A 12003-nucleotide genomic window follows, 5' to 3' on the forward strand; every position below is an offset into this window, starting at 1 on the left:
TATCCTATTTTGTTGAGTGTTTTTATTATGAAAGGGCGTTGAATTTTGTCAAATGTTTTCCTCTATTTAGGTGATCCTGTGGTTTTCCTTTATTCTATTAATATGATGTATTACATTGATTCTCATATGTTGAACCAACCTTGCTTTCTTGGGGATAAATACCACTTGGTCATGGTGCATAATCCTTTTTTTATGATATGAGATTTAGTTTTCCAGTGTTTGCAGAGGATTTTTGCACCTATGTTCATAAGTGATATTGGTCTGTGGTTTTCTTTTTTGTGATACCTATCTTCATTATCATATTATATTGAACTCATAGAACAAGTTAGAAAGTAATCTCTCCTGTTTTTTGATAGACTTTGAGGATTTATTCTCTTCCTTTCCCCCTTCCTTCCTTCCCTCTTTTCTTCCTTCATTCCTTCCTTTAACCTCTACACCCAACGTGGGGCTTGAACTTACACCACTGAGATAGAGTCACATGTTCCACTGTCTGAAACAGCCAAATGCCAAATTAATTCTTTAAATGTTTGATAGAATTTAGCAGTGAATCAATGTGTACCTGGGCTTTTTTTGGTGGGTATCTTTGTTTACTAATTAAATCTCTTTACTAACTGTCAGTCTATTTAGATTATCTACTTTTTCTTTTCTTTTTTTAAAGATTTATTTATTTATGAGAGGGATAGGGAGGCAGAAGTAGAGAATTTTCAAGCAGATTCCCCACTGATTGTGGAACCTGATGTGGGGCTTGATCCCATGACCCATGAAGTCATGACCTGAGCTGAAACCAAGAGTAGGATGCTCAACCACCTGAACCATCCAGGTGCCCCCTATTTCCTTGAATCAGTTTTGAGTATTTATGTGTTTTTAGGAATTTGTCCTTTTCATATAGATTGTCTAATTTGTTGACACACATTTGCTCATAGTGTTCCTTTATACTCTTGATTTCTGTAAGATGGATAGTAATGACCCCCTTTTACTTCTGATTTTAGTAATTTGGGTCTTTTTGTCATGGTCAGTCTATCTAAAGGCTTTTTAATTTTGTCATTCATTTCAAAGAACCAGTTTTTGGCTCTGTTGAACTTCTCTGTTATTTTTCTTTTTCAATTTCACTTGTTTACACTATAGTATTTATTATTTACTTCATTTGTCCATGCTTAGGATTTAGTGTGCTCTTATTTTTCTAGTCTCTTTAAGTAGGAAGTTAGGTTATTGATTTGAAATCTTCTTTATTAATCTAGGTCTTTTTTTTTTTTTTTTTTTAATCTAGGTCTTTACAGGTATAGACTTCTCTCTTGGCACTATTTTTGTTGCTTCCCGTAAGTTTGCAATGTTGTATTTTTGTTTTCATTCACTTCAAAATACTTTTTAAGGGATCCCTGGGTGGCTCAGCAGTTTAGCAGCTGCCTTCAGCCCAGGTCATGATCCTGGAGACCCTGGATCGAGTCCCACGTTGGGCTTTCTGCATGGAGCCTGCTTCTCCCTCTGCCTGTGTCTCTGCCTCTCTCTCTCTCTCTGTGTGTGTGTGTGTCTCTCATGAATAAATAAATAAAATCTTAAAAAAAAAAACTTTCTAAATTCCATTGGGATTTCTTCCTGGACCCATTAATTATTTAAGAGCATGTTGTTTGGTTTTCATATACTTGTAAATTTCTCAAATTTATGTTATTAATTTCTAATTTCATTCCACTGTTATCAGATAACATACTTTGCATGCTTTTAATCTTTTAATGTTTATTGCAATTTGTTTTATGGCCTACAAGAAAGTCCATCCTAGAGACTATTTCATGTGTATTTAAGAAAACGTGTATTATGCCGATGTGGGGAGGACTGTTCTATATATGTCCATGAGGTCCATGAGTTGGTGAATAGTCTTGTTAAAGTCTTCTATTTCCTTGCTGCCTTTTTTTTTTTTTTAAGATTTTATTTATTATTTTGAGAGAAAGAGAGGGAGATAGAGAACAGGCAGAGGGAGAAGCAGACTCCCCACTGAGCAGTGAGCCTGATGTGGGGCTCAATCCCAGGACCCTGGGATCATGACCTGAGTCAAAGGCAGACGCTTAACTGACTGAGCCCACCCAGGCACCCCCTTTGCTGCCTTTCTTTCTAGTCACTCTAAACATTATTGAAAGTTGCATTTTTAAGTCCAACTATAATCACTGAATTGCCTATTTCTCCATTCAAGTCTGTCAAGTATTGCTTCATGTCTTTTGGGGCTCAGTTTTAGGTAAATATGTACATCTGTATAATTATTATATCTTCCTGACCGTTTTATCATTGTAAAATATTCCTGTTTACTAACTTTAGTATTAAAGTTTACTTCGAGGGATTCCTGGGTGGCTCAGTGGTTGAGCGCCTGCCTTCGGCCCAGGGCAGGGATTGAGTCCCACATCGGGATCCCTGCATGGTGCTTGCTTCTCTTTCTGCCTGTGTCTCTGCCTCTCTCTCTGTGTCTCTCATGAATAAATAAATAAAATATTTTTAAAAAATTTTTTTATTTATTTATGATAGTCACAGAGAGAGAGAGAGAGGCAGAGACACAGGCAAAGGGAGAAGCAGGCTCCATGCAGGGAGCCCGACGTGGGAGTCGATCCCGGGTCTCCAGAACCACGCCCTGGGGCAAAGGCAGGTGCCAAACCACTGCGCCACCCAGGGATCCCCATAAAATCTTTTTAAAAAAATAAATAAAGTTCACTTTGATATTGGGAAGCCTGGGTGGCTCAGCGGTTGGGCGGCTGCCTTCGGCTCAGGTGGTGATCCTGGGATCTGGGATCAAGTTCTGCATCAGGCTCCTGTGAAGAGCCTGCTTCTCCCTCTGCCTATGTCTCTGCCTCTCTCTGTGTGTCTTGTGAAGGCCGAGAAAAATCAAGGCCATTCCACCTCAAGTTTAGCATTAGCACAAGTACAGCCATCTTAGGCCCCTGTGAATAAGAGCTGAACTTTATAGGAAAAACTGCAGAATGTCCTCAATGTCCTAGGCAGGTAATCCCATATCAGAAAGACAACAGCTCAGAATTGCCCTCGGCAGAGAATCCCATATCAGAAAGACAACAGAGCCCACACCTGTGGTAGAAAGTCCCATATTAGAATGAAAACAGAGCTCAATGCCCTTGAAAGCCCCATATCAAAATGTAAACAGAACTTGAGAAATTCTTCCATCCCTGCTGAAAATCCCCTAGACCAGCCTATAAAAAACCCAGCTGTAACCCACTTCGGGGTCCAAGTCCCTGCTCCACTGTGTCTGGTATACTTGGGCCCAAGCTTGAGTTTGTAAATAAACCCTTGTGCGCTTGCATCTGTGTCGGCTCCTTGGTGGTTTCTCGGATTCGCAATCTTGGGCACAACATGTCTCTCATGAATAAATAAATAAATCTTTTTTTTAAAGATTTTATTTACTTATTTTGTGGGCAGTGAAGGGAAGTTTATATATTGCTAGAATTTTGGTGGAAATGAGGAGGATCCAGGGAGTCAGCCAGATGGCCAAGTGAGATTGTTCCCAAGTGAATCTAAGTGAAGACTTTGATCTTTCTTTGGTAGAGGATCTCAAAAGAAATGCCCTTGGGGCATAAATCAATCTACTAAAACTTCAACCTGGCTATAAGCTAACATCAACTGAGGAACTTTTAAAAATAAGGGCCACGTCAGACCAATTGAACCAAAATATGATAATATGTGGAAGTGACTCTGGGAAAACGTGTGTGTGTGTGTGTGTGTGTGTGTGAACTCCCTAGGTGAGTCTTATGGACCAAGAGTTTTATTTTTTTTAATTTTTTTTAAGTTATTTATTTATTTATTCATAGAGACACAGAGAGAGAGAGAGAGAGGCAGAGACACAGGCAGAGGGAGAAGCAGGCTCCTTGAAGGGAGTCTGACGTGGGACTCGATCCCAGGTCTCCAGGATCCCGCCCTAGGCTGCAGGCGGCGCTAAACCGCTGCACCACTGGGGCTGCCCCCAGACCAAGAGTTTTAAATCCCACAAAGTCGAAGCTGATATGCATAACATCAAATTACACTGTTGGAGAAAACAAGCATTTATTTAGGGGTATGGTTATTATGAGCAGATTCTTTTTAGTTTAAGTATAATAAAATTAGGAAAAAACTGATAAGTGACATGAACAGAGAAAAATGAAATTATAGTTCTTTTTAAAGCTCTCTATATATGTTTTTTAATGATTTTCATTCAATGGACATTTATTGAGAATCTATAACATACAAAGCTTTGCACTAAGACTATGAGGGTTTTTTTCCTTAAAAGTAGGAAATGGCTCTTCAATGTTATTACAGTCTGGTTGGGAGATATAAATGATTAGTGATAGAACAAGGGAGATAGAAATACCATTCTTGAAGAAACAGAGGGCTGTGAAAACACTGTGGAGGTAACTCTACCAAGCAGTGGGAGTGCAGAGGCTTTACAGAGAAACCAAGATTTGAACTGAACAATGTTCAGCCTTGAAGGATGAGCAGAATCTCAGTAGGTAGAGAAATGGGGTAAAGAGGGCAGATTCCCCACTTTGGGAAGAGTAGGAGCAAAACCTTAGCAATGAAAGAGTGCATGTAATTCACACCTCATTTTCTCCTGGACCTACTGCAATGGGTCCTGGCTGGTCTCTAGCCTGTCCCCACCTCCATCCTCCTGCAGCCCAGGCCTCTTGCCACGCAAAGGGCCACAGCTCTTGTATTTCTATAAAACACTGGGCAACTCATTAAAAAAATGTTCATTATATTAAAAAAAAGTTCATTATTAGTCTATATCCACATGACGTTATCTAAATATGCATTTAAGATTTTTGTATTACCAAATCAATGTATGCTCTTCTATTAAACTCAACCCAGCAGGGTATAAAATAGGAAGTAAAACAATTCAGCCCTGAGGTAAGCACTTGATATAGGTAGGTATGTATCCAGTTTCTCTGTTTGTCTATCTCTGTTTCCTTCTCTTTATCTATATATATCTCACCCTTAAGTGAGAGGCTAGCTGAAAACTGCATTCAAGGGACACTTGTTTCTGAGTTAAGGACAGCCCATTTCCCTGTGTCTCTGCACTTACTGTTAAGATAGGTTCTAGCTCCCTTACTTACGAGGCTAGTGGAAAGCTGCATTCAAGGAACGCTTGTGTCCCAGAGATATTGCAGTGCGTTTTTACTGAGCCTCCACACCTACTGTGGATATTTGTTCTAACTCTCTTAAGGAGACGCTAGTTGAGAGCTGCATTCAAGGAGTCCTTGTTTCACAGTTAAGTAAATAGTATTTCCATGGCACCTCCACACCACCTACTGTTGAGATAAGGTTCTAACTCTGTGCGGCTTTCCCAAATGGCACCATGTCAATCTGGGTGGGTGGCCGGGCTTTCTGGTGTTACTCAAGTGTCCTCAGTCCCTTGGGATTTAGAGCCAGGCCCTGGGACTTGTTTTGGATCAGAACCCAAACTAGGGTTAGGGTTAAGGCCCTGGAGCTTGGAAGGTCCATCCTATCTGCCTCCCCGGAGGGCTGAGTTGAGGGGGAGGCTCAGCATGAACCTCAGGTTCTCAGCTGATTTGCAGGGGGCACTGAACATTGGCCTGGGCTCAAGGAGCCCTTTGTCTGTCTTGGGCTCCCCCTCTCTGCCCTTCATCCAGGTGGCACTTTTCCGCCTGGGGGGTTGACCAGCCTTTAAGCTGTCGCTCACTAGTTCCCCATCCTTTGGAGTTCAGAGCCAGGCCTTGGGGTGTGGTTGGGGGAGAGCCCAAATTAGGGCTGGGGTTAGGGCTCCGGAGCTCAGATAGTCCTATCTGCCTGCATGAGGAGACCTCCTGGGAGGCCTGAGTTGAGGGCAAGGCTCAGCATGAGGCTCAGGTTCAGAGCTGATGTGCAGGGGGCCAGGGAATGTGTTTACTGGGCTTTGGAGGCCCTTCTGATTTTTCAGGTTGGAATCAATTGCCGGAATTCCAAATTTCACAATGTCATCTGGGTGCATGGGCGAGTTTTCTGGTGTCACTCATGTGTACTCAATGCCTTGGAATTTGGAGCCAGGCTTGGGGGCCTGGGTCGGGACCAAACCCAATCTAGGGTTAGGGCTAGGGCCCAGGAGCTCAGATGTTCCAATCTGATGGCATTGGGCTAATCTTCCGGGAGGGCTGAGTTGAGGACAAGGCTAAGCGTGAGGCTCAGGTGCATGGCTTGGGTGCAGGGAGGTGCTGAACTTAGAGCCTCAGGGGACTGGTCTCAAAGGTCCCTTCAGATTGTTCAAGCTCTATCTCTGTGCTGCTTTCCTAAATGGCACCATATCAATCTGGGTGGGTCCCCGAGCTTTCTGGTGTCACGCATGTGTCCTCAGTCCCTCCGTAAGTAGAGCCAGGCCCTGGAGCTGGTTCAGATCAGAACCCAAACTAGGGTTAGGGTTAAGGTGTGGAGCTCCTGGAGCTCGCAACCTTCTATCAGCCTCCACGGTGAAGACTTCCCCGGAGGGCTCAGTTGAGGGTGAAGCTCAGCGTGCAGCTCAGGCTCGAAGCTGATGTGCAGGAGGGCGCTGAATATTGGCCTGGGCTCAGGGAGCCTTTTGTCTATCTTGTGCTCCCCCTCTCTGACCCTCATCCAAATGGCAGTTTTCTACCTGTTAGGGTTGGTATTTGTTCTTTCTTTCTTTTTAAAAAAAAATTATTTATTTATTCATGAGAGATACACAGATAGAAGCAGAGGCAGAGGGAGAAGCAGGCTCCCCAAGGGGAGCCGATGTGGGACTCGATCCCAGGACCCCAGGATGACACCCTGAGCTGAAGGCAATCGCTCAACCACTGAGCCACCCAGGTGTCCCTGTGGAGGTGGAGAAAAATCAAGGCCATTCCACATCAAGTTTAGCGTTAGCACAAGTCCAGCCATCCCAGGCCCCTGTGAATAAGAGCTGAAATTTACGTTACTTCAGTTACAGGAAGAAGACAGCTTACAGCTTAATGTCCTACAAAGCCCCTATTAGAATAAGAACAGAGCCCAAGCCAGGGGCAGAAAGCCCCTATTAGAGTAAGAACAGAGCTCAATATTCTTGAAAGCCCCATATCAAAATGTAAACAGAACTTGAGAAATTCCTCCACCCCTTCTGAAGATCCCCTAGACCAGCCTATAAAAAACTAAGCTGAAACCCACCTCGGGGTCCAAGTCCCTGCTCCGCTGTGTCCGGTATACTTGGACCCAAGCTCGAGCTTGTAAATAAACCCTCGTGTGTTTGCATCGGTGTCGGCTCCTTGGTGGTTTCTCGGATTTGCAATCTTGGGCACAACAGTGACTCCTGTGTTCTTTTCCAGCCCAGCGACTATCCTTATAATCAATGTTTTAAATTCTAGTTCAGACATCTTACTTATGTGGAGGCCAAGAAAAATCAAGGCCATTCCACCTCAAGTTTAGCGTTAGCACAAGTACAGCCATCCCAGTCCCCTGGGTATAAGAGCTGAAATTTATGTTACTTCACTTACAGGAAGAAAACGGCTTACAGCTTAAGGTCCTAGAAAGCCCCATATTAGAATAAAAACAGCCCAAGCCAGTGGCAGGAAGCCCCTATTAGAATAAGAACAGAGCTCAATGCCCTTAAAAGCCCCATATCAAAATGTAAACAGAGCTTGAAAAATTCCTCCACCCCTTCTGAAGATCCCCTAGACCAGCCTATAAAAAACTTAGCTGAAACCTACCTCGGGGTCCAAGTCCCTGCTCTGTTGTGTCGGGTATACTTGGACCCAAGCTCCAGCTTCCTAATAAACCCTCCTGCGCTTGCATCGGTGTTGGCTCCTTGGTGGTTTCTCGGATTCACAATCTTGGGCACAACACTTATATCTGTATTGATTAACTGCCTAGCTGTGAGTACTACCTCATGTTGTTTTTTGGGGGATGATTTTCTCCATCTCCTTATTATGTCCAGAAAAGAAAGAAGAAAGAAAAACAAAATATAAGAAAAACAACAATAATAAAAACAAAACCCCCCAAAACTAGATCCTGGGTGTGTTTTGGCCTGCTTGTTAAAAGAATCTAGATCCCAAAACAAGAGGAAAAAAGGTAAAGTACAATGAAAATAAACAAAAATAAGAAATACATAAGGTATATACGAAAAATGAAAGTTAAGCAATTAAAACAAAAGAATCGAAGAAAATAAATGAAAATAAAGCAAGCCCCGCTCTCCCCGCAGAGCCGGAGCTCTGCGGCCTCTGCGGTCCGTTCCCCTGGCGGCAGCAAGGGGTCGGGGCGGGGTCTGGGGGCCGGGCCGCGGCGCCGACGTCAGGTGCGCATCTGCCTCCGGGGCGATGCACCTGCCTCGGGGGCGATGCACCTGCTTCCGGGGATGCACCTGCCTCGGGAGCGATGCACCTGCAGGTCAGAAGCGGGGTCTGGCCTCCTGCCGGCGGCGCCGTGCTGCTCCTCGAGCCTCAGCGCTGACGTCAGGTGCGCACCTGCCTCCGGGGAGATGCACCTGCCTCGGGGGCGATGCATCTGCCTCGGGAGCGATGCACCTGCGGGTCAGAGGCAGGGTCTGGCCTCCCGCCGGCGGGGCTGTGCTGCCCCAGAGCCTCGGCGCTGAGGGCGGGATGTGGGCGGGGGCGCCGGGTCCCCTGGGCCTGGGGCTGAGCATCCCGTCCCCCGGTCTGCAGGGGCCTCCGCAGAGGAGCCTCTGGGCCCCGGGCCTCCGCCGCTTCTACAGACCCTGCGTTCACCCTGCCTGCGTCCCGGCTTCTGTTTGTTTTTTGATCTCAGACAAGTGACTGAGTTTCAAACCTCCAAGTTTTAGGGGCTGCCCTGGAGGAGACCCGTGCTCCTCCTGCCCGGAGGGTCTCCTCCCACTTCTGGCCTTTGCTGGCCTGGCCCAGGGACGGGCCCCGTGACTGCACAGGGGTTTGCAGTTTAGGCCACACAGGGCAGACAGCTGGCCCTAGTCCCACGGCTCTTGGCTGGGGTCCCCGCTCCTGGGCCTGGGAACCATTGGCACCATCGTCCTTGGGACCCCGGGGATCCTGAGCCCACCCTGTCGCTCCAGGGGCCTCCCCCCACTTCGCCTCCCAAGCACCGTCAAGGCCGGCATGTCCCCCACTCTAGCAGACTTCTGAAAGTTCTGATTTTGTGCTCTGCTGCTTATAATACTGTGTGTAGACCCGTCAGCTGGCTCCCTGCCCCTGTGGGATCCGGGGCTGTGTCCCCCCCAGACCAACTGATTGATTTTCTTTTTAAGATTTTATTTTTCTGTCATCTCTACACCCACATGGGGCTTGAACTCTCCACCCCAAGAACAAGAGTCGCGTGTTCTTACAAACCACACCGAGCGGCCAGGCTCCCTTTGATTGATTGATAAGTATTAATTGAAGCCTATGTGCTGCCTGTGTCAGGGCAGAAACAGCCCCCGCATAGAGGTGCGGTGGAGTCATTGGGACCTTGATCGACGTTAAAGAAAGCAGAGCCTCCCCGGGAGCCCAGGGAGCGGGGCCCACACACATGACAAGTTGGCCATTTCCTTTACCAGGAGTCATTTGACTGCCAATTTATTTAAATTGCTATTCAATGGCGAAGGTCATTCTAGGATGGGGATACAGTGAGAACGTTCTAGGTTCAGAGGTAGCTAAAGCTCCCCCGTCATGGACTCAATGTCCCAGTTGGATGCAGAGGTAGGCGAGCCAGCAAAGAGATGAGAAACATGGCCCTGGGATGCCTGGCCGGCCTGGTCGGGGGACCTTGATCTCAGGATTGTGAGTTTGAACTCCATGTTGGGTGTAGAGAGGACATAAAAATAAAATCTTTAACAAATAATAAATGGATGAACTGATGAAGCATGACATCGAAGGTAAGTGCTTGCTTCAGGACAAACCTCAAAGCGGACTGTGTCTAACCTGCGACCTGTTCTTGATCCCCCCGCTTGCACTCCTTGGCCCAGATGACGTCCTCCATGAGAGACGGTCCCGCCCGAGTGGGAGTGGGCTTCCTTCCCTGTAAGGCCTCTGCCTCCCCTCGTTCTGCAGGAGAGAAGAGCCGTGAAGGCACGAGCTCGGGGGATCAGCATAAACCTCGGTGATGATCCTTCCCGATCCTGGGAGCCAGAGCTCGGCCTCCTTTTGGGGCCCAACGTCGTAAAGAAGCCCGTGTGGTCAGTGGCTCGGATGCAGGGTGGAGGCCGAAGGAGAATCAGGAAGAACAAAATAGGGGGGAAACCAGAAGCTGAAGGAGAGAACAGATGTCAGCATCCGGAGCCTTTGCGGGGACCCGGCGTCCTTTCCCAGGAGGGGCCCCCCTCTGTAGGGTGCTTCCCGCCACCCCGTGCTCCCTGTCGGCACCCGCAGGCACATCCCCGGGCCTCCAGCGCCTCTGCAGCCGTGGTCTGTAGCATCCTCCGTGTGTCCTACCGGGGACCCCAGCATCGTGTCTGTACCCATCTGGCTGCTGTCTGACAACAATCGGGGGATTCCGACGTTTGTTGGGTTTGGGGTGTGTGTGTCTGTCGCCGTGCCGCCATCTGATCCTCAGGCCGCGTCATCCTGACGCCGAAATGGTTGAAACACCATTACTTCTGGTGCTGGCGCTGGGCGGCTAACTGGGTTCTCCTGGCCGACCCGGGCTCCCTCGTGCCGTGCCGTCCCACCGGAGGGTCAGCTGAGCTGGAAGGTCCGGCTCGGCCACATTCCCGTGGGTGGCAGTGGGTCCCCGCCAAGCGCCGGCTGCTTCTCTTCTCCCCGATGCCTTTCCAGCAGGGAGCCAGACCTCGGGGCCACCCTGGGGGGAGCTCCTGAGGAGCCGGCTGCCCATGGGGGGAGCCCTGGGGCTGCCTGTGTGTGGGAGTTGGGGTGGGGACGGGGCTGGGGTCCCTCGGTCCCCTGCGCTGCCTGCCCCCAGGCAGAGCCCCACACTCACCCAGCCCCTACTCTCTAGGGCGTGCAGGGTGCCCTCCACACTCTGGTGCGAGAGATCCAACAGCACCAGGTGTGCATGCTGAGCCCGCCCGGTGAGGGTGGTCCAGCTGTGTGAGCTGCAAGGGCCTGCTGTCCTGACTTCCCCTCCAGGGCCACACTGACCGCCCTGTGGGCCCTCTGTGCCCCAGGCGCACACGCACGGGGCGGAGAGGGGAGGAAGCGCCCCGGAGCCCGGGCAGCCCAGGCCCCCTGAACAGAGGGAGCACAGACCTCCCAGGGCGCTTTGCACAGACCCTGGTGACCTGAGGTTCCCCGGCTGTCACTCTGTCCCAGGCCCGTCCTGGCCCCAGGCACAGGCTGAGTCGCAGTAGAGTCTGTGGGGTCCTGACCCTGGCGTCTGGCCGCCCCTGGAAGGCACGTGGGGACGTCAGCTGTGTGTGCCTGGCGGCGCCCCTGCAGGGGCTGGTCGGGGCCTTGGCAGTGCCCCTCCTCCTCTCTGGGGGGTCCCTCCGCACCCGTGCACAGAGCTCCGGGAGATGCAGAAACAAGCCGGCCATGCATTTTCACACAACACTTTATTGAACTTGCAACAGCAAACAGGGGCTCAGAGCAGAGGGTGTGTGCCTTCCCCTGGGAGACCTTCCTGTCCTTAGAGGAAAGCGGGAATCCCACAGGGGTGTGGGTGCTGGAGTCCCCCACCTGGGAGCCTGTGCGGACTCTGGGTGGGGGCGCGTGTCCTGAGGTTGGGGCGTTGAGAGGCGGTTCTGAGGACAGCAGGGCTGACCTGGACCTGCGGCCCATGGGCTCCTGTGCTGGGTCCCCCCGCAGGGCAGCTGGACCTCGGCCTCGGGCCCCTGGGGCCAGGTGACTGACTGCTGGAGCCCCAGCACATGGAGGAGCCTGCCTCCTGGTGTGGGTGCGGGTGGGGCCCACGGGCCTGCCCCTGCTGCCCTGCCCTGGGGTGTCCCAGGATCCCCAGGGCTGCCCTAGGTCAGCGACCTGGATCTGTGGGGCACGCCCAGGGCCCAGGAGGCCACATCCGGCTGTGAGAGGGCTCACTCAGCCCGGGACCAGAACCCAGGCCTGGCCAGGGCCCAGGGGGGCTGGATCCCATTAGTCTTCGTGCTGGGCCTGGGGGGGGGCTTGAGTCGCCCCTGCC

At 49.7% G+C, this 12003-nt stretch overlaps 1 non-coding gene across 1 annotated transcript; it reads left to right on the forward strand.

Moving 5' to 3' along the window:
- The first annotated feature begins 11115 nt into the window (after window positions 1–11115).
- MIR8813-2 (microRNA mir-8813-2) lies at window positions 11116–11260 on the forward strand. The gene is given in 1 exon segment (NR_128863.1): window positions 11116–11260. It is a non-coding gene; the product is annotated as a microRNA mir-8813-2 (primary transcript).
- Window positions 11261–12003: the final 743 nt, after the last annotated feature.

This window comes from Canis lupus, chromosome 2 (assembly GCF_011100685.1).
Source record: "Canis lupus familiaris isolate Mischka breed German Shepherd chromosome 2, alternate assembly UU_Cfam_GSD_1.0, whole genome shotgun sequence".
Classification (NCBI taxonomy): Eukaryota; Metazoa; Chordata; class Mammalia; order Carnivora; family Canidae; genus Canis; species Canis lupus.